This window comes from Lepisosteus platostomus, chromosome 3, assembly GCF_059453375.1.
Source record: "Lepisosteus platostomus isolate fLepPlt1 chromosome 3, fLepPlt1.hap1, whole genome shotgun sequence".
Classification (NCBI taxonomy): Eukaryota; Metazoa; Chordata; class Actinopteri; order Semionotiformes; family Lepisosteidae; genus Lepisosteus; species Lepisosteus platostomus.
Genome location: NC_142613.1, coordinates 24,144,141 through 24,168,076, shown reverse-complemented (window position 1 = coordinate 24,168,076; position 23,936 = coordinate 24,144,141). Strand labels below are relative to the sequence as shown.

The window sequence follows — 23,936 nt, the reverse complement described above, 5'->3', positions numbered from 1 at the left end:
TGTGGGGGGTCAGGGCTTTGGACTCAGAACTGGAATATTGTGAAAGCAGACCATTATATACACTTGAGCAAGGTTCTTTACTCATATTATTACAGTAAAATAAACACATGTATAAATGGGTACAAATAGAGCTGTTAAATCATTCCTGCTTAAAATGTGCATGCCTCATATTGCCTCTCATTATATCCTGGTCTGCTCGGTACACAGTAGTGAGCATTCCACGTTACTTAGAGCACATCTGTTCAGTGTTTTCCGTGACCAGGTGATGAGGAGTAGAAAACGATGTCCCATTTCATGGTGCTACAGAGCTATTAACTAGATTAGGCCCTGCTGTCTAGTAGCCGTGACAAGTAGAAAAGCAGGACAGGTTTTCTACAGTAAACATTGGAGCTGCCTGTAATGATCATGCATGATGAGTTGTCTTTAGAAAAGTGCTTGATGGAGCAATTTGACTCTTCCATTGAAAAATAGCAGCTGAAAATGTACATAACCATTTGTAGAAATAAAAGTTAAAAAGCTCTATGCTAACCACTACTATAATGGTATTTTTGATATTTTAGTTTTTTTGTGAGCTTCTGTAGTGCAGACCCTGTGAAGTTATGTTTGCTTAATTGGAGGCATTAAATTAACATTTCTGACTGGTAATCGGAAGTCCCATAACAGGAGAAAAGTGTCAGAATTAAAAGTAGTTTCATTCAGCAAGCCACTGAAAACCTTTAGCCTGTTAGGGTTAAGAAACCATGTTTCTAGAAACCAGGACATTTGTTTCAGTGTCTTTCATAAGCTTGATCAAGGAATGTTTTAGCCTTGACTGATCAAAAGAGACATTCTTGAAGATACTAGTTGATAATGTGACTATGCAGGACTGCCACTTCTACAGGAGCTGATTTTGACTGCTGACAATTGTTTTCTATATGTGCTGAAATGCTGTGACCTTCAAGAAGACAAATGGATTGAAGACGGATGAATGGATGCTGGAAGTTTACAAAAGTAAAACAAAAGCTTTAGTACTTGAAACGATACATAATACAAGCATTTGGGAAATTATTTCTTCTGTTAGCTGTCTAGCTTATGTTGGGTGGCCCCCATTCTTATTGCAGTGCATCATGCAGAGGTGCTTTCTTGTCTCTCAGTCGCTGCACAAACATTCCTTTGTTTTTGTGCAAAAGAAAATAATTCACTGATAGGACAAATCTCTGAGTAAGGCAATGCCAAAGCATTTTGTTGAGCCTTGACCTGTCAGTCTCCATTAATCTTGAAAGAGGCACCAGTAGTTACTGTGGGATTCTCTGCACATGCATCAGACTTCATTTACTGCCTTTCCTCTTAGCAAACTGCGACGCAGAAGCACCAGACTTGCTCATTGGTTTTAGGCCTCATCACATGAAATGTGTAAATACATACACCTTAGCTCATGACCTGAAAGCTCTTTATGAATTAATGATGCACAAACTTATTTGTATAGTTTTTTTCTTTATTTAACCTCAGTACAGCTGATAACATTTTCCACTTAACTGTTTTTTTAACTATCTTGTGTTAAGCAGTATGATCAATAGTGCTTATCTGTTTATTAAGGGTTAACAGGCTGGCTGTTCAGACCTGCTCTAATCTCCCCTTGCCCACCTCCACACAAGAGCATAAGTTATAAACAAGAGGCCTAAAGACCAATATGGCTTGTTTGGTTGCTTGTATCTAAATAAGATGAGGAACTAATCCAGCAATTTCTTGAAGGTATCAGTACCTTGCCAGGGTATTGGCCTCCACAACTTGGCTCTTTAGCTAGTTCAAGACTATCCAACACAATAAGTGCCTCCTGTTCTTGGTATTATAATACCATGTCATTTTCTATTGTGTCTTCTTGTGTGTGTTTCTCTGTTATGTAGTAGTCCATTGGATTAATTGCTTTTGAGGATTTTGCATTCTTGAATCAGGTTTCCTTTAGTCTTCTCTGTTCAAGACTAAAAAGGTTCAGTTTCTTCACTTTGATCAGATTCCAGAACAGCAATGTATAATTTGTTTTGTATATTTATTGTAAATTATATCAATGTATAATTTCAATATCTGCAGAATATTTTACCTTTACAAATACTTCAGATTTAGGGACATGACCATTCTTTTGTGGCATCCTTGGAATGTTTTTTGTGCCTTTTTGTTGAATTAACCGCAGATGAGTAATGAGTAATGGGTCTGTGGCTCCTGGATATTAAAATGCTAAACCTCTTCACATCTACATAATTTCTGTTAAGTACTTGACCACTTCCTTTCAAATTAACTGTAGTTTGTGATCCGATTTGGGTGTACACGTGCATGGGGCCAGGGAGTTTTCACTTTTTTTTCTCTGCTTTTTAAATTGATTGAGTTGCTCTGAGAAGGGCTTTTATTTGTTGATCTGGTTTGAGTTTTAATTTGTTTTGATGTTCAGCTCCTACAGTATGTAAGTGTGTGCATAACACTCAGTGTATACCTTTGCTATAGGCTTGGTGCCTCTTTCTGCTTCAGGAGTCCAGGTGTGTTTCAGGTACAAGCCCCTTCTCAGTCACTTTGAGAAAGGTACTGTGCCTCCTGCAGTTCTGTCTCCATGTTGAAATAAAAAACCGAGATCCTGTGGTAAGTGACTCCAGAGTTGTAGCCATTCATGTATAATTCAACCCAACCGTTAGTTGCTTTTTCTTTGAGAAAAACTTCTTACTTTATTATTCTGTGTATTTGTTTCTGTGTTATGCTGACTGATGAATATTGTATAAGGTTTAAAGGCTATATGTAGAAACAGAACTAAAGATAATTAAAATGTCTGTTATGTAGTAAGGCCCAGTTTAATTTGTGGGTAATCTAGAACATGTGATCAACCTGGTTTTCAGTCAGTCCTTCAGGTACCCATTAAGCCACTCCAAAGAAGAATAATTAAATTTCCACATCGACTGCCTTTGTATCAGCTGTTGCTTGATGAAAATATTTCCCAGTGAAAAACATTCTAAAATCTTCAGCATTTTCCTATGGTTATTCCCTACAATTTGCTGCAAGAAAAACAAGTAGAATGTTTTCTGCTCTGACTTAGGTTATGTGTAATATGTGAAAGTTTAAGGTATATTGAGTTTTAAGGACAATTCATTTTATTTCCTTTATCATCTAAACCATTATGTTAGAATTAAAAAAAACATTTTTTTAGTTCTTTCAGTTAAATTTTAAAGTTGTAAATAGTTTTATTTAATAGGAATTTCTGATTCAAAACTTTTTTTTGTAGCAGAAAGTATAATGTACTGTAGATGTGTATCCCCAAATGCTACAGTCCACTATAACCTTTGTTGTGTCTATGGAGAAAGTTACGTGCTCTTTAGTCTGCTAAACGCTATAGAAACCAGGATTAGGTCTGACCGGATGAGCTGCTGCTTTCTTTCAGCAGAGCAACTTGTACCCTTTTCTGAAATTACACAACATTAAAACACTACAATGCCTCATAAATGTATGTATAATGATTATATTTAATTGCTGTGAAGACACTTAATTAATTTCAGGTTTGGCCGAAGAAAAGAAAATTTTACATGACCAGTAGGTACAAGCCTTAGACAAGGCACTTGTACAATGATGGCGGTGACAAGCTGAGAGATACTCACAGTGCTCTGAAAATAGTGTTTCACAGAAACCCGATCATTTAAACACAAAAGAAAGGCGAGGGAGGCTTTGCAAAACAAATGCCATGGGAAAAATCTTTTAAATTTACAGAGTTTAGCTGAGATTGCTACTGTTGTGAGTTTCGGTGTCTTGCACTGTAAGAACAAGAGTGAATTACACTGGAAGAATTGCAGTACAGAATCTGATATTAAGGTGTTAAAAATAAAGCAAATGGGTGATTTTTGCAAGAATTGCAGAAATTTAATTTGGGAAGTGTTGTGGTCTGAGGAGTCCAAATCTGAATATTTTGGATTGAAATGCTTCCACTTTATTTGGAAAAGAGCTGGTGAACATTATGTTGCAGAATGTTTATAGCTAACTGTGAAACAAGATTGGATCCGAGACCATTTGGATACGACTCAGCCTTTGGGGTTGGAAACTTTATAAGAATAGGAGGCATGCTAACCAAGGAAAGGGACAAACAAATACTCTGGCAGTTCCATCTGGTAAACCTCTTTAAAATAGGAAAACATTTTGAATGATTATCCCAAATATACTGTAAATATAGTTTGTATGTAAATTACTTTACATATTCAAACATTTGCACAATCCTGTATTATATGCGTGCATTTACAATATTTACACCTTGTATGTATGAGCATATAGAAAACAACTGTGGATTGTCTGTAATTGTCTCTTATTATTCAGAAATGTTTATAATAAAAAGTAATAGCTATTACTTCATTGATGTGGTTTGATTGACTGGATTTAGTGTTAGAATTACCCATTAAGTTTGCAGGTCCTTGATTCCTCAAATAAAAAACATGTTGTTTTTTTTTTTCCACAGCAGGAGACTGTAACTAGCACAGAGATTTAGGATTCAGGTCATAGGTCTGCAAAGCTGTATCTACTTACCACACATCTGAAAAGAAAAGCCTAGACTTTATTCTTTTTATCTTTCCTGCTCCCATATTTCAAGGAAAAAAGATTATGTGCCATAAACTCTGACCTTAATCACATGGGGCCCAGCTCATGATGTCTAAACACAAAACACTAGTATGTTAATACAGCTATATCTTAGAAAAAGGGTTTGCTTTCTGATCGGTACATTTGAGTAGATAATGCCTGTGTTAAAGTCTTCTTTTTTTAGGTTTTGTTAAATTCCACAATGATTTGTCTATACCCAAGTTAGAGTATTATTGTATGGAGGAAAGGAAAGACATTTTTTAAGTGGAAAGTATAATAGAATGGCATTATTATGTTATGTACTATGCTCTTGGTTGCCTTGATAATACATTTTCTGAAATCTAAAGTCTCTAAACAGTTCCAATTTCTAAACTTCAGTTATCAGAGTTCTTACTGAAGTTACTCATGCATCTGATGTCTTTGATTTAAATAAAAGAAATTAAAAGGTTAGCAAGAATGAAGCAGTTGTTTAAATATGATGGTACCACTTTTTGGTATGTGTGGAAATTGAGAGGTTAGAATGGTTGTTGCCTGATGAAATTTTTAATAGCCTTGGCAGAGGGTGGAGAAGTAGCTATTAAAAAAAATTAGGCTGTTTTTAAATGGCAGCACACCAGATGTTAGGGTGTGAGATGTATCATGAAAGAGTAATGTTAAAGCAGTCTGTCATTATGACCTCATGCTCCTTGGAAAGGTACAGTAGCTACAGATAAAGTGGGAAGTCTTCCTTTTGGGGTGACACTGAAGTCTAGGCTATTTTAAATCTCCTTTTAAATCAGGTCTTTGTGTTTGCAGTGCTTCCTAGGTTGTTTCAAATTAGCTTGTACTTAATTGCACCCTCAAATGAGCCAAAAATATAATGAAAGTGTTAATTACATATAAATTTGGCATCTTAAGGTAAGCAGTTTTATAGGCAACTTGAATATCCAATGACTGTAGAGCTGAAAACGGTTAAGAAAAAATCTGATTTAAGGCAAGAGTTCAGGTAAGTAATGTTTTTTTGGAGTCATGTTTAACACAGCTGTGGAGTAAAATAAATTATTCTCAGAAGGTCAATTAATTATGAATAGTTAACTTAACTCCTTTGCATTTCCTTGCTACGTTTCTTGTGTTTTGTCATAAAATGAGCTAAGAGACCCTTGTGGACTTCTTTTCTTAAGTCCGCTATCAGTTCCTTTCCTACTACAGATGATCATTCGAACATGAATGGGCTCCTGTTTCTAACCCAACCCTATTTTTAGTTAAATCCACCATCATAATAATATATTTCAGTGTATATAATAAGGTAGATGGTACTTGGAATCATCCTGCATTCTACCAAACTGTGCTACAATTTAACTGTTGTGTTGATATATATATATACTTATCAGTCTGTGTAACACTACCTTTTTGAATTGATTTTACAAGACTTGATTTGTGTTCCTGTATTTCAGAAGAGTGAGGACACTGTTTTGGTCCTTATGGCAGTGCATGGTGGCGTTATTCATTTTTTTTTGCAAATATTTCTCATTCCTGTGGTTTGTCACGATGACTTGGGTTGAAGGTGATGGTAACAGAGGTGATGTTCAATCTAACATTGTGAAAAGAAAGATTATTTTATTATCCACAAGGAAAGTGCCCTGTCAGTTCAGTTCTTGGTCTTCCTTGGACTACGGAGCAGACCCGATCACACAAGGCCCCTGGGTAGAACAGCAGATGAGTGCTCTGGGATGGGATGTTTGCATGGCCTGATAGCTAGGGTGCAGATAACACTGGAATGAGGATAGCCTGAGTGGAAAAATCTTGTGGCCCATCGGGACAGTCAATTATTCCAAACACTGAATTGTTTTTGCCAGCCCTCTGTAGTTGATAACAGTTTTAGAAATCATATCCACACTTCAAAAAGCTTCAAGTGCATCTCCACCCTAGAGCCCTTTTCCATACTCGCACATATGAAGCTTAAAACGTATCAGTTCCTGCTCCCTCTTTACCCTGGTCATTATTTCAGATGATAGTCACTTAAACTATTTCTGATCGGTACGTACTTGCCTTTTGCTGATTCTGATTTTTATTTATTTCCTTTTTGATCTTTTGTCTGCTTAGGTTTTGAGCTCTTTTTTAAAATAATTATTATGTGTAAATAGTAGGGATTTTAGGTTAAATCACATTACCAAGTGGTTTTTCAACCTTGCTTAATTAAAGAATAATATTTATTCTGTTTTATTTCTTAGTATCTAAGTTTTTATTTTGATAAGGTGCTGCTCATTGAAAGAAATATAACCAGTACTGTACTTAAAACTTTGTAGTTTGTTGTTTATTTCCTGTTTTAAGTTTCACGTTCTATATTTCTGTTTTATATTTCTTTATTTTTTATGATCTAGCATTCTAAAATTAAGATATTCTTATAATAAATGCCAGAATTCAGAAGAGTATTTTTCTAAATTTTGGACACAAATCATAATGCTTGATTTACCTGGAATGAAATGAAATTTTGATTTCAAAGTTGTTTACCTAATTCAGTTTAGTCTGAAATAGTTTTCTCATATAAGTAGTTTCTTTCATAATTTGTCTCTTCTGTTTCTCTGGTTTTCATGGGGCATAGTGTAATTTTTGTGGTCTTTGGCATCCCACAGTGTGTTTCAGTTGTGTCAGTTTCAATTTGCTTATTTCTTTCCTCACCTTGCTGATTGACAGGACATGCTGGGTATTCTCTTTTAAAACTCGGCAGCTGTTAGTGTTTTGCAGCCTGTTTTTCTTTTCAGTGTTGTGTAAGGTTTCAGTTTGCCTGACAGTGGTGTGTTAGCCTGTACTGCACCGCCTGCCCCTTCAGAAGCTCTTTCATCATTAACCTAATTTCCGTACTGATGAAAACTTAGTAATGACCAATGAAGTTGGTGCTGTAAGAAGTATAACATTTATTTTCAGATGTGAACCTTTGAAGTTTGAAATTTCCAAGTGTAATGTGGCTCTCTGCTAGCTGTTAATTTCCATGTTTGGTTTGCACTCTCCAGCAAGGACTGTTTTTTTGCACATTTTGTATTATATTGAAATGTGTGTTGTAAAAAGTGGTGGGTGGAACACTTGATTTCATGTCTTGCCATCGGCATTAAGGCTGTTCTTGTTTAAGGAGCTGTGTGGCCAACAGCTGCAGTTAGTGGATTCAAATCATCTCCATTTAGGTAGCAATTTATATTTTTAAAAACTATAAAATATGTAGCAGCAAAGTTATTTAAATCAAGGAATACATTAAAATGAGTTTTATTGGCATAGTTTACATTTCCTGGGAGTCATAGCAAAAAGCTTTAAATCTGAGAATTGGAGGCTTTCAAAAGGAGGAAGGTGATCTTATGTTGCAAGGCTTTCTTAGCTCTTTTGGACAATTATCAACTAATGCATGTAATGAGGACCTGGCCAATATTTTGTGGTTGAATGCACTTTGGCATGTCACTGGAGCAGGGTCAGGAATGGGGTCATTCTCATTATGTCTGACTTGACCAACTCTGTCATGCGTAGTTGTTTCAAAGTTATTTTGTGGATAAACCATAAATGGGTCTCAGTCCATTATCACAACATCCATGTATCCATTTAACTTTGTGTCCATTAACACATTGCTATCAGTTTGACTTTTCTAAAAAGATAAAAAATCATTGCTAGGCTTACGTTAAAATAGCCTCTTTCAGATAATGTACCTAATAGTCAAGCCAATTATATGACATGTAACAAGTGGGATAATAGTGCTGACTTTAACTGTGATCTTATTAACCACAGTAGTTTAAGCCCGAGTTTATTACTGTTCTTTCCATGTAGAGTCCTGCATTGTTTCAGGTTGTTTGGTAACTATCCTCTAGGCAAACCAGTATCTGCAGCATTCATCTGCAGTGTGTTAAATTTTTAGTGGTTTGAAAAGAGCTGCAACTACAGTACCATTAAAATTGTGTGTGTAAAGCCCCACGTAACCTGTGGGAGACTGCGTGGCGTGCAGTATGTTTGTGGTGTACAATGGATTCGAACCTGGCTTCTGGGCTTCACAGATGGGACATTAGTACCTGAGTAGTTAATAATTAGTACGTTTTTAACCGGAATCAAAAAAAGCTTTTTTGACCATGGCAAACCCTGATATATACCACAAGCCATGCCTTTCCTTACAGTACTAACAGCATTGTTAGAATGTAGGTATGCTTTGTTTTTTAAGTTGAAACAATCTTATCTTTTTTTCAAAATGAAGTCTTTTTATTTTTTATTATAATAGAATTTTATTATTTTTATTGTTTTTTTCCCCAATTTAGTCTTTTCCTGCTATTTGCTGGGGACTGTGAAATACTCTAGTCGACATATTGGAAAAACCTTTCTGAGCCAAATCCTGCGAACAGTGTGGGTTTAACTGGTTTCACTAAAACCATTTCTAATAGTGGTGGCCATCTGATTCATGCAACTTCTGGTCTTTTTCGATTAAGGTGTGCTTATTTGTGTAATCAGACCAGTCTTGTAGCTCGCAGGAACGTACCCACTCATTTCTCAGGGCCTTCATCGTAGCCCACTCTGTACAGTATCATGTTTTACAGCAGAGCATGTTTGGTTGGGAAGCATCCTTTCCCAGCGAGTTGTAGTTGCACTAATAACATATTTACACTTTCAATTTTTCTTTTCATTCCTCTGTAAGACTGTGCTCTATTAATGCTTTTCATTCTGCATTGGCTGATGTTTACTCATCTTAAACTCTGTACTCTGTTCTTTTTCAGAAATGATTGCAAACTTTGGAGTCTTAATGAAAATATTGTGGGAGGGGAGAACATATCAAGTTGATACAACTGAATTTCGAGGACTCTTTCAATTCTTTCTGCATTAGCCACGCATCCTGTTAAATTTGATTCGCTAAGTCAGCGCCCCTGGGGCGTCAGACTGTCCATATGCCACAGGCGGGGGGGAAGTGTGATAGTGGTAGTGTTCTATGGAAAAATAATAATAAGTGATCTATCAATTTGAGTTATTGAAACATTTTGGGAACATTTCAACCTAAAGCCACCTGTAGAGCAAAAACACAACATAATCTTTGTGGTTTTTATTGTTAGATAAACAGTACCTTATTTTCCAGCACATTTAAAATGTGTATTAGCCTTTTTTCACAGTTTGTACACAGTCAATGAAATTGAAAATTCCTCAAGACCTTATCCACAGCCCCTGTATTATTAAACTGATATATCCGGATTTTTTTTTAGTGGAGTTACTGTTTTTTTGCAGACAGGACATATTTTCTCATTAGTGATAGTGCTCTTGTGTAAAGGTTTGAAAACTAGTACAAATTAGAGTTCCTCTGGGAGCAATAAACAGTCTGCTTGCACCGGGCTTCAGTAACAATATTGTGAGTCTAATGCTATCTTGTAACCTTGACTTTCCAATTTATCAGGGTCTGTTGTAAATTGTTAACTGTTTGCTTGGTGATTTGCAGTCTTGTGAAATGATTTATAACACTGTTCTCTTGGCGGTTTCCCATGCAGTGGACAGATTTGTCATACTTCTTACTCTGTGCAGGCAAGGAGTATTCAGTGTGGCTACAGTCTTAATCTTTTTTGAGTATTTAGTGCTCATGCTCTTTTGTTGTTCTTTGACTCCAGACAAAAGTTTTACTTAAGGAACCACTTGCTTCCTGACCAAAAATCTAGTAATAAAAATGGTTCTATGGTCCCTTCGGCCCATTTTTACTTTCCTGGGGTTGAGTCCTGTTCTGTTATTGATAGCATTTGCCGCTTATTAAGCAAGGGAACTGGTGTTGCAGGTGTCAATAATGATGAGTTTCCAAAGTATGGTGGTCAAACTATTATTTGGTTGTGTTTTCATGTTTGCTCCTGTCTGGATTACTGTTTGGTATGGTGCGCTGGACAAACCTTATAATTAGTCTTAATTTTGAGCAAGCTTGGTTCAATTTGTGCTAGCTGGTTTAGTAAAGTTGTTTGCTTGATGAAAGTTAAATTTTAACACAATCTGCTTTTATCAATTCAAAATGAAATTGAATTACAGTGATTGTATTAAGTAGCTGTACAAGTGCACTCATTAGCAGGCTTTCTGTGGAGAAGATGGGCTCATGAATGCAGACAACGAAAACTGCTTGTGACAAGTAAGCTCTCACTCCTCCCAAACACAGGAAGAAGCTTGACATCACCATCCTGCTTTTCCAGTGAAATCACTCACATGGTGTGCTGCAAAAATATTTTCTTTGAAAAGAGTAACTGTCCTTCCCTAAGGATAGCTCATCCATGGTGGTCACGCCTATAGAGCAATTCTTGACATCCCCCTTTGATCTGTTTAAAAAGTTTAGCTTCTTTTGCCAACTTGAGTCTTCTATGACTGAAATTTCCCACACTGATGGTGAAGCTTGAGGTTAAGGCCCTCTGTAGTTTTGCTGTGGAGAGAGACCTGCCTGAACCCAGCAAACTTTCGTTTTTATCTAATCTTTATCTGTTTCACTTTGGCTCATTTTGTAAAACACTTGATATCGTTCGCACATAACCATTCTGAAGGATATTAATATTTCTGGTGCTGTTCAGACCTGGTTCTCATTTGCTGCCCTTGAAACACCTCCTCTGCAGGTTTTTGTATGCCTTTAGCAACATTTCTGGACCAAGCTGGTACAGTGGTTCAAAGTGTTACCCAGGTGCTCCTGGTTCAAACTTCAGCTCTGCTAATAATCTGTTGCATGTTACCCTGAGCAGCTTGCTTAATCATTCGCATGAGATGAGGACTTGTTGGAGACAACTTTGTAGTTGTTGATTGCATACTACATTCCCAAGTCTCAGGGTTGTTTTAGATAGAAATGTCCTGCCTATTTGACATTTCTGTTATGAACATGTTAATGAATATCATAAATATGACAGATGATAACTGCAAGTAACTATTTTTCAAAATGCTCTGTCATGTTTTAAAATAATAATCAGAGCTTATATACAGTTTGTTTTGCCTTTCCCTCTAAATACAAATGATGTTGGGCAAAGGGCACTACTTTGTTGTTCACCACAATGACATACTGTTTGGAGAGCAACCCAATTAAGTTTTGGACTGCATGTCTATTCCCTGAAACAGCCTTAGTTTCTACTAGGGATCCAGTGAAAAAACGATTAAAAAAACTTTGGTAAAAGAGTATTTACTGTTTTTAGAGTATTTACTACTATTGAACAGTTGGTGTTTTAATTAAGATGTTCCAGTTGGGCCTCTGGTTGAGTCTCCATGGACTTCAGGCTGCCCCCCTGAACTGCAGTGCGGTCTGGTACTTGGTTCAGCTAGTTGCCTGTCCTTACCTCCTAATGTGCCCTGCCTGGACAAATAATATTGTGGAGAACATGGAGCAGTCTTTCTCGTTTTTGTTCTCTTCATAGAAGAGTTCAGTCTATGAAATTCAGTGGTAGTAACTAATAATTTGTATAATGGAATGTGAGCTTAGGCTCATGTAAAAAAATATTACTTTGATCCCTTACCGAATTTCCTGTTTTAAAGAGTCGGGCGTTCCAGCCTTGTTCCTCAGACTGTAGCCTTTGAACTCTCAAGTTTGCCGACTGCCTGAGGAGGATTGGTGTCTCTTCACGTTTTCAGCAAACTTAATTGTTAACTCAACATACGTTTATTAATTGGAAGCAATCAGGTTTTTTTATCATGTTTTCTTGTGACTTCAGTTTTGTTGATTTGTTGTTGATTTATTGAGCTTCCACTCATAGCGGGGAATGAATGTTTAGATGTTTAGTCAGCAGTATCTCCTCTTGAACATAGAAATATTAACAGGCTTGGTGGGATGCCTTGCCTTTAGAATTGGGAGGAGATACTTTTCAATGTGTCTCTATAATGCAGTTTACAGCAGGATTGTTGTGGGTCTATGTTTACAGTCCTGTTATAAATCTTTTTACACTCAGGAAGACAAGTCATTTTTTGACAAGATGTTAGGACCTAATGTAAATTCAAGCTGTAGTAGTTCAGGTGGGTAGCTGCGTCAGCATGCGTAGGCTGCAAAGGAACAAGTAATAGGTTTATTCCATGCTGAAAAAAAGAAGAGAGAAAAAACACAACGTTTTGGCCGTGGAGCCTTCTCTCCCTCACACCTGAAGAATGCGTTGTAATATTTGCACAAAGCAGGCCTGTATGTATTGAATATATGAGGTGATAAAATCTTCTTTTAAGCATGATTATGATCCATCCATTCTATCAACAATTTTTACATGATTTCAGGGAGTCTGATCTGGTTGGTGTATTTAGTTGGTTGTTTTTGACAAAAACTGTGGGCCTTTTGAAGTTGTTGTCTATTAATCTCAGATGATGCAGGAAGAAGTGGCAGATAGGGGTCAGTCCAGGTCATGGTGTGTGAGCTGGTATGTCTTGTCCTGTGTGAAGTTAAAGCCTGCACTGGAGGGAAAGTATTCTGTAGACGGGAGGAATGTGTCCAGATTAGGGCAGGGCTCCTCTTTCACACTGATGTGCGTGTGTGCGCCTCTGTGTGTATCTCTGTGTGTGGGGTGTGCTGGATAAGAGGCCATCCAGGGTGTGTTCTGTCTTGTACCTGTTGCTTGGATGAATTGGATGAAGTGGTTAGAAAATGGATTAGTGGATGGTTTTGCTTTCTATTTTATATTGCTTTTCCTAAGCTGCGTTGTAGTAATTTTGTAGAATTCATTCTCCACACTTTTTATGAGGTTTGTTTGTCATTGTTCTTGCTGGTGAATACAAAAAAATAACAGTATTTTTTTTTTCTTGTTCCAGAACTTCAACAGTGGGGCCTCACTTATCCAAAACAAACAGCTATATAAACTGTGTTAAAAACAATAAGTTTTCCTTTTCGTTTTGGAAGAGAATACAATTTTTAATTAACTTGATTTTAATGAATATGGCCCCCTTCTGTGAATTTTGAAGCTCTCAGTGGTTGACCATTGGACTTCAAGTGAGTTGAATTAAACATTATTGGCATAGTACACTTTAAGATACATTTCATTTTTCTTGAGTTCAATAAGAGGACTGTCACCCTGCGTTGGAAATAAAATAAAGCCTTGTGACGCCACACCATAATTGTTAATGATGCCCATTTGGAACACCCCGTGACTTATTTTTCCACCATCTGTAGAATGAATTAGACATATGGTTCATGTTTTGCTCCAAAATTGCTTTTCAGGAACTCTTTTAAGAAAAGCCATTTGTTGACTTTAGTCACTGACATGACAAAGAGGGCAATTGTTTGATCTGTTTCAGCTGCACTGACCCCAATGTGATTTAAAGAGTGCCTTAATGTGGCTTAACATCATTGCAAATTTGTCGTTCAAGCAGTACTCATGGGGAGGCAGCAGATGGGTAAAGAACTTGGATTTCAACATGATAACCCTAAATACAGCCAAGTTCAACTTTAATTACTTCATGTAAAAAAAAAGGGCAGTATTTGCAACTGAGTGTGTTCTCTTAACATATTTGTGGTAGTTCTCTGACCTTTAACTCATGGAAAGGTTTGTTAAAGGTCCCTGGACAGATATAAAAAAGTGTAGTAACCATAATAGATAGAGTGGCTGAAGTTGAGTGACAGAATGCTCAGAGTATTAGGAGCAGTGTTTACTAAAGGGGATATTTTAATGTCAGATGTCTGGTGGTGAGATTCCAGCATCACCAGTTGTCCTGGTAAAAATCCACTCAGGGCTTTTGCACAGTCTGGCCTGAACTCTTAATTCAACAGATGAAGCAGTTTCTCACTTTATCGGATCTGCTTTGTAGTGGGGCTGCTGGTATGAAAAAGCAACTGCATGTCATGTTGAGGATGATGTTGGCCCCCTAAAATAATTAAAGAGCTCTAACTAATATTATCACTCAAATGTACTAGTTGATAACCCATTTTTTTATTATGAGCAGGTTAGAACATTTTCATATAAATCTGTGCCAGTTGTCTTTCAGGGTTTGGATTTCCTATCTTCACATTCTCCTTTTGACCACCAGTGGACTGCCTGTGTGACACACATTCTCATTATTACTTTCACGTAGTGAAATGAAATGAAGATGGGTGAAAAGAAATGAAAGAAAATACAGTCACATTATACAAGTTCCAGTGAATGCTAAAGCTGACCAGCTTTCCCATTAACATGTTAATTTGTTAATCTCCCTGGCAATCTTCCAAATAGCTTGCAGCCATTTTGCAGAGTGAGCTTGCAAGGTCAGGATATCTGCAAGAGAACTGGTAGCTTTGTGTTGATATTAATCACCCACCTCTATGAAGAGCAGGCCAGATATCTGCATACTCCATTGTGCTTAAACGATGTTTGCTTCTGTGCACACTAACATGTAAACCTTAATTGGTTTATAAGCTAATGTATTTCTCTCTGTATATTTTCAAGCCCAGGTCTGCCATAGTACTGGACAAGGTTGGCATTGCCAGTTATGGCAGGTTGACTTATTTTTTGCAGCTCAGTCTGGAAGTAGCTTTGCCCTGAAATTACACTGTCTGGAAAGACCTGGCCCACTCATTTTCTTTGTAGCTTTAAAGTAATTAAGGTTTAGCAGTATGGTAAGTGCTGACTTCAGACTGCTGTTTTTGTGTGACGTGGAAACAGTTTAAGTCAGACACAGAATTAGTGGACTTTTGTGTTTCTTTACATTTCTTGGTTGCAATGGACAGAGTGTTACATAGACAAATGGGCTGTATTGATTGTTGTAAGTCAGATGTTTTTTTTGAGGTAAAAGAAGCAGAACCTTACTGTTCCTCTAAACTAGTGCAATAACCAGGCTAATTTTATTCAGGGCTTATTATATTTTGGATTTAGGTGATTATCCTGGATATTTTCAAAGACCAGTTGGTTTGCACACTCTGTCAGTCTGTTAATAAGCAAGCTGTATGTGAACAGTGTGGAAGGAGGCCAAGTGGACCAGTGGTCAGGGTGAAGCGATTACTATTTTAGGTTTACGCCCAGACCCACTTGCTTTGTGCTGGTTTCCCTGAGTAGGTAACCTCCTTGTGCTTTATGTGTTGGATGTGGTAAAACCAAGATCCTGTTGTAGGTTGTAGACCCGTAGTTGTTATCCATTAGTTTCTCTAACCCGCTTAGGAAAATAGACCTGCAAAACAATTATTATTCCAGTTCTTATCGGCAGTTTAGTGTTTGTACTTTATTCTAAGCTGTGTTTGAATGCAGTAACTGTGGAGCAGACGAAAGTATACATCATAGTTAATACATTTAATGCTTTGTTTTTCCCGACCATACCGTTTACAAATGAAATTAATAAAAAAAATCATAAAAGTGGTAAAAAGTTAGAAAATTAGCTTTAAATCTAAAATTTAGTTTTAAGAGACTAGAAAAAAGAAATACAAAAGTGACAGTTCTTCTACAGTAAATTCATTATTGGTATTACTTGGTATCTTGAGGCTGTTGATTAGATAATTATGTAAGTTCATATTGATATTGTATATGAAATCTTCTTAAAATGACAACTTGTGGTTCTTTAAAGTAGACAGGCTGTGTGTGCATTAAAAATTGTATTTTGCAGAAATTCATGAAAAGGCATTAAAGACAGTATGAGGTGTGCTTAACCTGATTTTTTTAGATCCCAGGAGCTAAGCAAATTGGGCCTGGTTAGTACTATGAAGGGATACCTCTAATCTGAACCAGTTGTTGCTGGTGGTGTTTGTTGACCAGTAGGGGGCAGTCTTCCCTCTGGAGCAGAGTTTTCCATTCGAAACCCCTGTATAGTGACAGGGCACACTACTGGAGATGGTGCTTAAAGGTATGGTTGTACTTTTTGTACTATTCTCTACAAAATTTGTTGGTATTCTGTACCACTTTCTAGTTCCATTTGCTGTCAAAATTTTCAACCAAGGATTTTGTGCTGTCTGTGGAGAAGAATGTTAATTTTTGGTAAAAATAAATATTATGTTAAGAGTCATGTTATGAACCAAAAATATTCTCTTTTAAAATTATTGGTTTGTCATGAGCAAATTGTTGTATGTAAGTTGGCTGAAAACAGTGTAGATTAGTTTGGTACCAGGTGGGAAAGATTTCCCCCTTCAGATCCATGTCAGTTGAAATGAACCAGGCTTTTCTGCCTGAGTAAAAAAACAGGTATTGTGTCTGGAGCTGGAGGTGATGTCATCCCTGCACAGCAAGAGTGGAGGAGAGAGTGAAACACCGACGAACCAATTAAGATCTGTATGATACTGCCAGAGAGTTAAGGCTGAACTCTGCATCACCTTTTAAACCTTACACTGGGGTCACACTAACCTCATTTTTAATGTTTCTGTTATTTTTTGTAATCTTAAGAATTTGCTCTTTGTGTGCAAAATGCCAAAAAATGCCTTGTTGCAGAAAGTAAGGTAACACATTAGAAATGCGTCTCCTTGGCTTTGATTCATGTGACCTCTGCCTTGAGAAGGCGGCACTTTGGGGGCAGTTTTGATAATGGTTCAACAAAATATGTAGGTTTCAGTTGTCATGCATGTTGGTGTCCTAGTTCCTGTCAGCATTACTAATTTGTCTGTGGTATGCAGATTAAATTCTGTTTAAAGATAAGAACGCTTTTAACCAGCTCTGGCATGTATCCAGGGTTCTGTGACAATTCTCAATGTGATGATAAAGTATGAAACGCCTTTTTATTAAAAAAACAAACGGGGAAAAGTTGTGTGAATGGCCCTATTAATCAAATGGGAATAAAACCTTTTTATTTATCCAATATCCAAAATGGTCTTTGGCCATACTGTATTCTGAATTTTACTTATCTTTGAAGAGTAATAAAGAAGCCACATTTCTGTACTCTTAAGAATAGGAATAGTAGTATTGTGTCTTATGTAGCTTTCTTTTAATATACCAATATACCAAATACCTGTAGTTGCCAGTTTTTACATTTGCAGCCTGGATAAACGCCTAATCTGGGATGGGGGGGGGGCAAAAAAGTGGGAGGATTATTTTCTAAACAGAGATTTGTATAGTTTCATTTGAAACTGGGTCAGAGTCAACCTAATAACAATCCTTAGTGTTATCAGGGAAATGTATGTAAATTCTCCCTTTCCCTTGTATAGCAATGTTTTCATGGCAAGCAGATGAATTTGAGTGAACAGCCCCTGTGTCTTTTGAATAACCTTGAGCTTGCAGCTTCTTATCAGGTGTTGCTGGAATAGTTTATCTGTGGGTAAATGTTGACTTCTCTGCCTGTGGTCTCCTAGATACAAGAGAAAAAGTGATAGATAATACCTCACAAGGCACGCAGCATTTGTAATGAGAATTTATTAAGATTTTAATTTTTTGGGTGGTGGGTAAAAAGTGACAAATACAAAGCAGTTCTGAGGTGAGGTGTAATTTGTCACTGGAAATATTTCCTCAGTGTCCAACATAGCATCTTTAAGTAGTGGTTAGGATTCTGGAACGGAGAGCTGTGTTCAAATTTTAGGAAGGACTATATATTGCATATATATAGGGTCTTCATTCAAAAGTAAGTGGTACATACCCTAGAAATGTCTCTGGATTGACATAAATGAGAAGAAAAATTGTTTAGCTTAATATCTGTCACAATAGAAAGGTTTCCTTTGCAACCTTTAACAAGACGACAAAACTTCTGGTGATGTGTGCGGCCTTATTACATTGTAAAGAAGCAGGCTTGTGAATACATCTTTTTTTAATCCAATACAAATGCTGCTCACAACTTTGAGACAGGTTTGCTGACAAATACTACTTCTTAACTCTGCATGCAGATTATATTGGCCGCATCACGTTGCAGTTTGCATGAACTATTGCTCTCGCCCCTTTGTGACAACACGGAGACTATATAGAACTTTCACCAAATTCATTCATTGTGCGTAATTTGAAATTTGTAAAAAAAATTCTATGCTGTCAATTAATTCATTTTGTTACCAAGATTGAATAAACGGTCTGAACTGCAGTTCCCCTTTCAGCCATACTTCATCAGTCCTGACATGTTGTTGGTTTAGAATGTCTACCTGGCTTGTGAGCTCTTTCCCTCCCCAGCATATACAGATAATCTCATTTTAAATTGCCTGCAAAGTAGTGTCATTTTCTCATTCTGCTTTCCTGTTTGTGCAGTAATGGCAGACTAAAGGATGTCTGCCAGGGTTTTTTCCAATGCCAGAATATAGTTCTTTAAGGAGGGGGTGCAGTGCTTTTGTGTAGCATCACAGTGGTCTCCTGTGCGGTTTGTCCTCAGTTGCCTTTGCATCAGAGACATGCACACTGTACTGTAGTCCAGACGCTGTGTGTGGCTGTGTGGCTTGCACCAGTTTGTCTAATTAAGGGTGTGAATCATGAACGTTTCTGAAAAGAGGAACAAATGAAGCTGTGCCCAGTTAAAAAGACCACTACCACCACACAGACTGATTTGAGCAAACAGTTTAACATTTTTTTTTATCAGTTTGAGCTGGTGAGACGCTATAGCTAATGTGAGGACTTTGTCGTCTGGGTTTTAAGCCCATTTGCCTGACTTTCTTAATGTACTGCTAAGCACAGTGGCTGTTTTGAATGCTTTTAAAACCAGGCTACAGCATTTTTAACATGTTTGATCATGTGTATCATACATTGTGTCCAAGGAAGAAAATAGTTGGTAAATGTTTGTCCCTTCTTTCCCTTGAGATCAAAATCTTGGTTGATACAAGAATGAGGTGAATACTTCTTTTTGGGAGGCTGTAGCTATGGCCAGGAAAAAGCCCATCTTCGTGACATGAAAACCATTAAAAATGCTTTGTTTTATCCCTATAGCTTAGACCTATAGTTCTTGCACGTGTCCCTAATGAGACATTGCAGTTTGAATAAATTGTAGATGATTATGTAAGCAAACAACATGCTAACTATGACGAGCTTGTTTACTTGTTTGCAGTGAAAACCTATAGACCAGACATGGATAACTAAAATATTGGATTTTTCACCTTAACAAGTTTTCCAAACAGAGGCTGCTAGTTGTAAAACCTATTATGGCTCAAACAGCTCATCAGTGAAAGAGCTATTTTGGTTTTCCTGTAACAACTGCATGGTGAATTGGACGATAAACCAGCTGTGAGTTTCCCTGCTAGAGCTTGTAGTGTGGTGGAAAGTGTGAGGGGCTGCTTTTTGTTCACAGGCGACGTCACTGGCATATGGTGAAGAGCTGCCCTCCAGCCTGAGAGCTTGCACCATGCTTTCCTACAGAAAGCACCTGCAACAAGCTGTGCACTGACACATTTCAGGAGGGAGAAGGAAGAGAAAGCCATGAGTTGGCTGCGTAATAATTCTAATTAAATACATTAGAGCTGAAAGGATGCTAGTTCTGACAAAGGAAATTAAAATCATTATCACCACCTGCTGCAGATGAGAGGAGAAAGCTTTAATATCAGCATGCAGTGCTGAAGCTGTGGCTATTTTTATCTGCAAAAATGGGACTTGTAATGACTTTACCATTAATTACATTTGCTGGCAGGTAAATGCTTCTGACTAAGATGCCTTAAGGTAGAACAGTGTTTCTTGAGCTACAGGTGTATTTAGTATTTTATTGGTAAGACAAAGATTTTAGTTTTAAAACAAATATTTTAATTATTTGGAATTAAATAATAACTAAACGAATGCCACTCAGTACCTTGGTATAATGTCAACTTACCCACCATCCTATGACTGAAATGCTGCTTTGGCTACTGATATAATCCTGGTTGCCCATATGAATTTAACATTTGTTAAACAGATCTGTTTTAAACTTTAAAAATGATGCTTTTAGAAAATCCATGTTATATAACTTACATAAGTTCAGAGCTAAGTAATATTTACTAAATGTGTTTGTATATTATATTAGAATTACTTGAGAGTGATGACGCATCTATGTTTACTGAGCAATAAATGATATGGCTTATTCCATTAAATTATAATGTAATTTCTGCTGAGCTACAGCAGTGCCACAGCAAACAAATCCAAGTGTGGTCGTAGAGAACAAATGGGGAACCAGAATCTGCTAACTCAGGCAAAGATCTGGGTTTTTGATTAGAGGCCAGACTAGACCACTAACTCAGTGTGACCAGCAGCGATGTACCATTGACCTTGGACTGCTGCTGTTTGAGCAGGATCGTGGCTGGCTGGACTTCCTTTGTGCCTGGAACTTGAGTTGGCAATTAAAAGATCTGTTCCCATCATTAATGTTCTTAAGTCCTGCATTTTGAATTAGCAATAAATGTAATAGTGCCCCCACTGGGATTTGATTATGGATATAGGCTGGCTACAGAGCCATACAGTGCCACACAGTGAAGAACTCCACTATGCCATAAGGCCTTTCCCCCCTCATTGCTGAAGAATTCAAATTCAAATGCTGTTCACGCTCCAAAGGGGAAACGTCAGCATTTGTAACAGTTTTACTGTGAAATGAGCTATGTTACATACTCCGGGCAAAAAAAGAGTGAATAGATTGACTTGGTGCACTCTTGTGCTGCCTTCATATTTCCCAGGTGCATTTTGTTGTAACAGCAAGTTTGAGTGAATTGTAAATGTCCATTCTACATTGGTGGTATCAAACAGGTACATTTCTGTGCTGTTCTGTAGATTTTGAAACAGCGAACATGATTTACCTTCAGCGATAGTAGCCATAAAATTAAGGACAGTATATACAGAAGGTTATTTCCTAAATGCAGGAAAACATCAATTTTCTAGCCTCTTACCCCGCTAAGGTTTGTAGTGTAACAGGGTGAGTCAAGTTCACCTGACTGCCCTCTCCCCATTAACAGTCTCCAGCTCTTCTCAGGGGCTTCCAGGTCAGCTGAGGGGTATAATTCCTCTAGTGTGTCCTGGGCCTGCCCTGGGGTCTCTTCCCAGTGGGCCGTGCCCTGTACACCTCAAAAGGGAGGCGTTTGGGGGATCCCTCACCAGATGCCCAAACCACCTCAGTTGGCTCCACTCGATCCAGAGAGGTGACTGTAATCCGAAGTCCTCCCGTATTGCCGAGCTCCTCACCCTGTTATGGGCAGTAAGCCCAGCGGTCCTACGGAGAAACCTAATTTCTGCTGCTTGTACCCACAATCTCATTCAGTCACAACCCAAAGCTCATGATGATTGGATCGGAAAACTGAGTGCTTCAACCGCATTACTGCACCAATTCACTGGTCAATCTCACTATCCCTTCTAAATGTTGCAAAACATTTTGCAGTTTATTTCAGGTAGGTAGTGGGCTATCTGAAAAGCAGACATAAACATCCTTGTTTGTTAGCATGACGGAAGGAAAAATAATTTCATACTTCTGGTTTGAAATTTGAAGGGATTTAGCAATTTTGTCGGAATGCTGTCGGAATGCCATTGGAATGAGGTTATACATTTTTATATAGCAATCAGAAATATGACTGGCATATAACTTACCTTCTAGTTACTGGATGACTGACTTGAAATTTAAAGATAAAAGGGGAACTACTTTTCTGTGGGCAAAAGTCCTATAATTGACAAAAAAGGAAATATTCAGGGGAAATGAATCATATTTTAAGTGCAGCATGTTTCCCAGAGATAACAGCCTACGGAACATAGGAGTCCAAGGGTTCAGGCAGCACTGTAACATTCATTTGCTTTGTGACTGAAAGGAGATGGAGGTTCTCTCCTGGAAGATTTATTGTAGAGCAGTGAATCACAAGGTCATGCACTTAGGATCATTATGCTGAGATGCCCAAGACTGATCATAGTGTGGTGTTTGTGGTGTCTTTCTACTGCTCTACCAAAGTCATTCTGGACAGTCCCCCAGGGAGTCAAGAGCTTATTGACTGAGAAATACTTATTAATCTGAGGCACTCTCTTAGACTTGCCATTAATTTAAGAAATGTCTATTCTAGCAGTGTAGAATGTTAAACGTTTTTATCCTAAAATGTGTTCTAACTTTTCTACACAGCCCTGTATTTCGAGGGCTATATAGAGAGAATTCTGTCCTCCGAGGCGTGTTCTTTTTGTTCAAACTTAAATGATCATGATCCTGGTTACAGAGTACAGGAGACTACGGTATGTTTTCAGCTGAACACCTTTCCATTGCTTTTTGAAGATCTAATGGTTAACCAATCAAAAAGTTTAAAGATTTAATCTTGGATACCAGTTTTTGGGTGTGTTTTTATCTTTCCTGATTCTTTTAGAAAATATTAAGTTGTCATGAATGAATTATTTGTATAGAAGTATTGAAGAATTACAACAAAGCATCTCAGATGTAGCCAGAGTAACTTGTACTTTGTAATGTGAGATGAGTGTTAGAATAATCTTACTGTAACTAAACTTTCCTTTTCATACAATATTGGTATTGAAGATTTTCATGTACCTTAACCCTGAATTCATTCTTGTTGCTGTGATTTTGCTTTTCATTTTTTAAAAGTATGCAAAAAGGCTATCAAAGTGAAATAAAAACCCTTCAATCTAAAACCACATAAAGTATTTTGACAAACCCCTGTGCTTTAGTATTTTGAAATTTTGACATAATAAAGAACACTTTGTTCTCATTTATAGTTCTTTATTGCTTTTCTTTGTTTAGCATACCACAAAGACATTCTGAGAATGGGCAGAGTCTTGTGTTGTTATTGGCAAAGGACGCCTGAAATTCTGTTATTTGTTTAAAATTTTTGGGCTTAACTTTTTTGCCAGTATGTTTCAAAAGCTATAGCTTATTTTTGGATGAGGTGTAAGCTGTAGTTTGGTACAAATATAATGCTTTATTTTAAAGTCTTATTGACATTTTTAGTAACTGAGAAAGGTGCCCACCTATTTTTTTTTATTAGACAAAATCGGTAATGGTTCTGACAGGTATATAGAAATGCATTAATGGGTGTGCTCTTAACTTCAATAAAAAAGGGACAACAGCTGTTGTGCAAAACCTTAAAATCTTGGATGCAATCAATGGTCGCAATTCATATTTGTAATGAACATGAACATCGAAGCTTCCACTTATGTTTTCTGCTGTTATAACTTTCACCTAGGTTGGGTAAGAAGAAATTAAGCTTGCCATTTAGCAAGCTTTAATCCACATGGGTCAGAACCTTCTAAAAAATGATAACTCAGACTAAACATGAGCAGCCAATCTGCAGTGTTACAGTATCTTTGTACATTTAATGGTTAATTTGAATCGATCATTGTCAGGTGTTTCTCATAATTAATATGACTTATTCCTCTTTACACAAACTTAAAGTTAAAAAAATACTTTTGGTGTGTTAGCTTAAAACACAAATGGCAAAAATGTCATTAGAAGATCATAATAGTAGTAGTAATAATAATTGCTTACACTTATATAGCTCTTTTCTGGATACTCCACTCAAAGGCTTTAAAGGTAATGGGGACACCCCTCCACCACCACCAATGTGCAGCATCCACCTGGATGATGCAACGGCAGACACAGTGTGCCGGAACGCTCACCACACATCAGCTATCAGTGGGGAGGAGAGCAGAGTAATGAAGCCAATTCATAGATAGGGA

At 37.3% G+C, this 23,936-nt stretch overlaps 1 protein-coding gene across 20 annotated transcripts in view; it reads left to right on the top strand.

The window, feature by feature from the left end:
- Nucleotides 1–23,936, top strand: part of afdna (afadin, adherens junction formation factor a) — a 165,036-nt gene that overhangs the window by 9,634 nt on the left and 131,466 nt on the right. Inside the window, exon 1 of one of the 20 annotated variants that reach the window (XM_088625064.1) lies at nucleotides 6,568–6,591. The exons of the other annotated variants lie outside the window; for them this stretch is intronic. The gene's annotated coding sequence lies outside the window, so the exon portion shown is untranslated. Of the gene's footprint in view, nucleotides 1–6,567; nucleotides 6,592–23,936 lie in introns of those variants that run through there. 20 annotated transcript variants of the gene reach the window in all.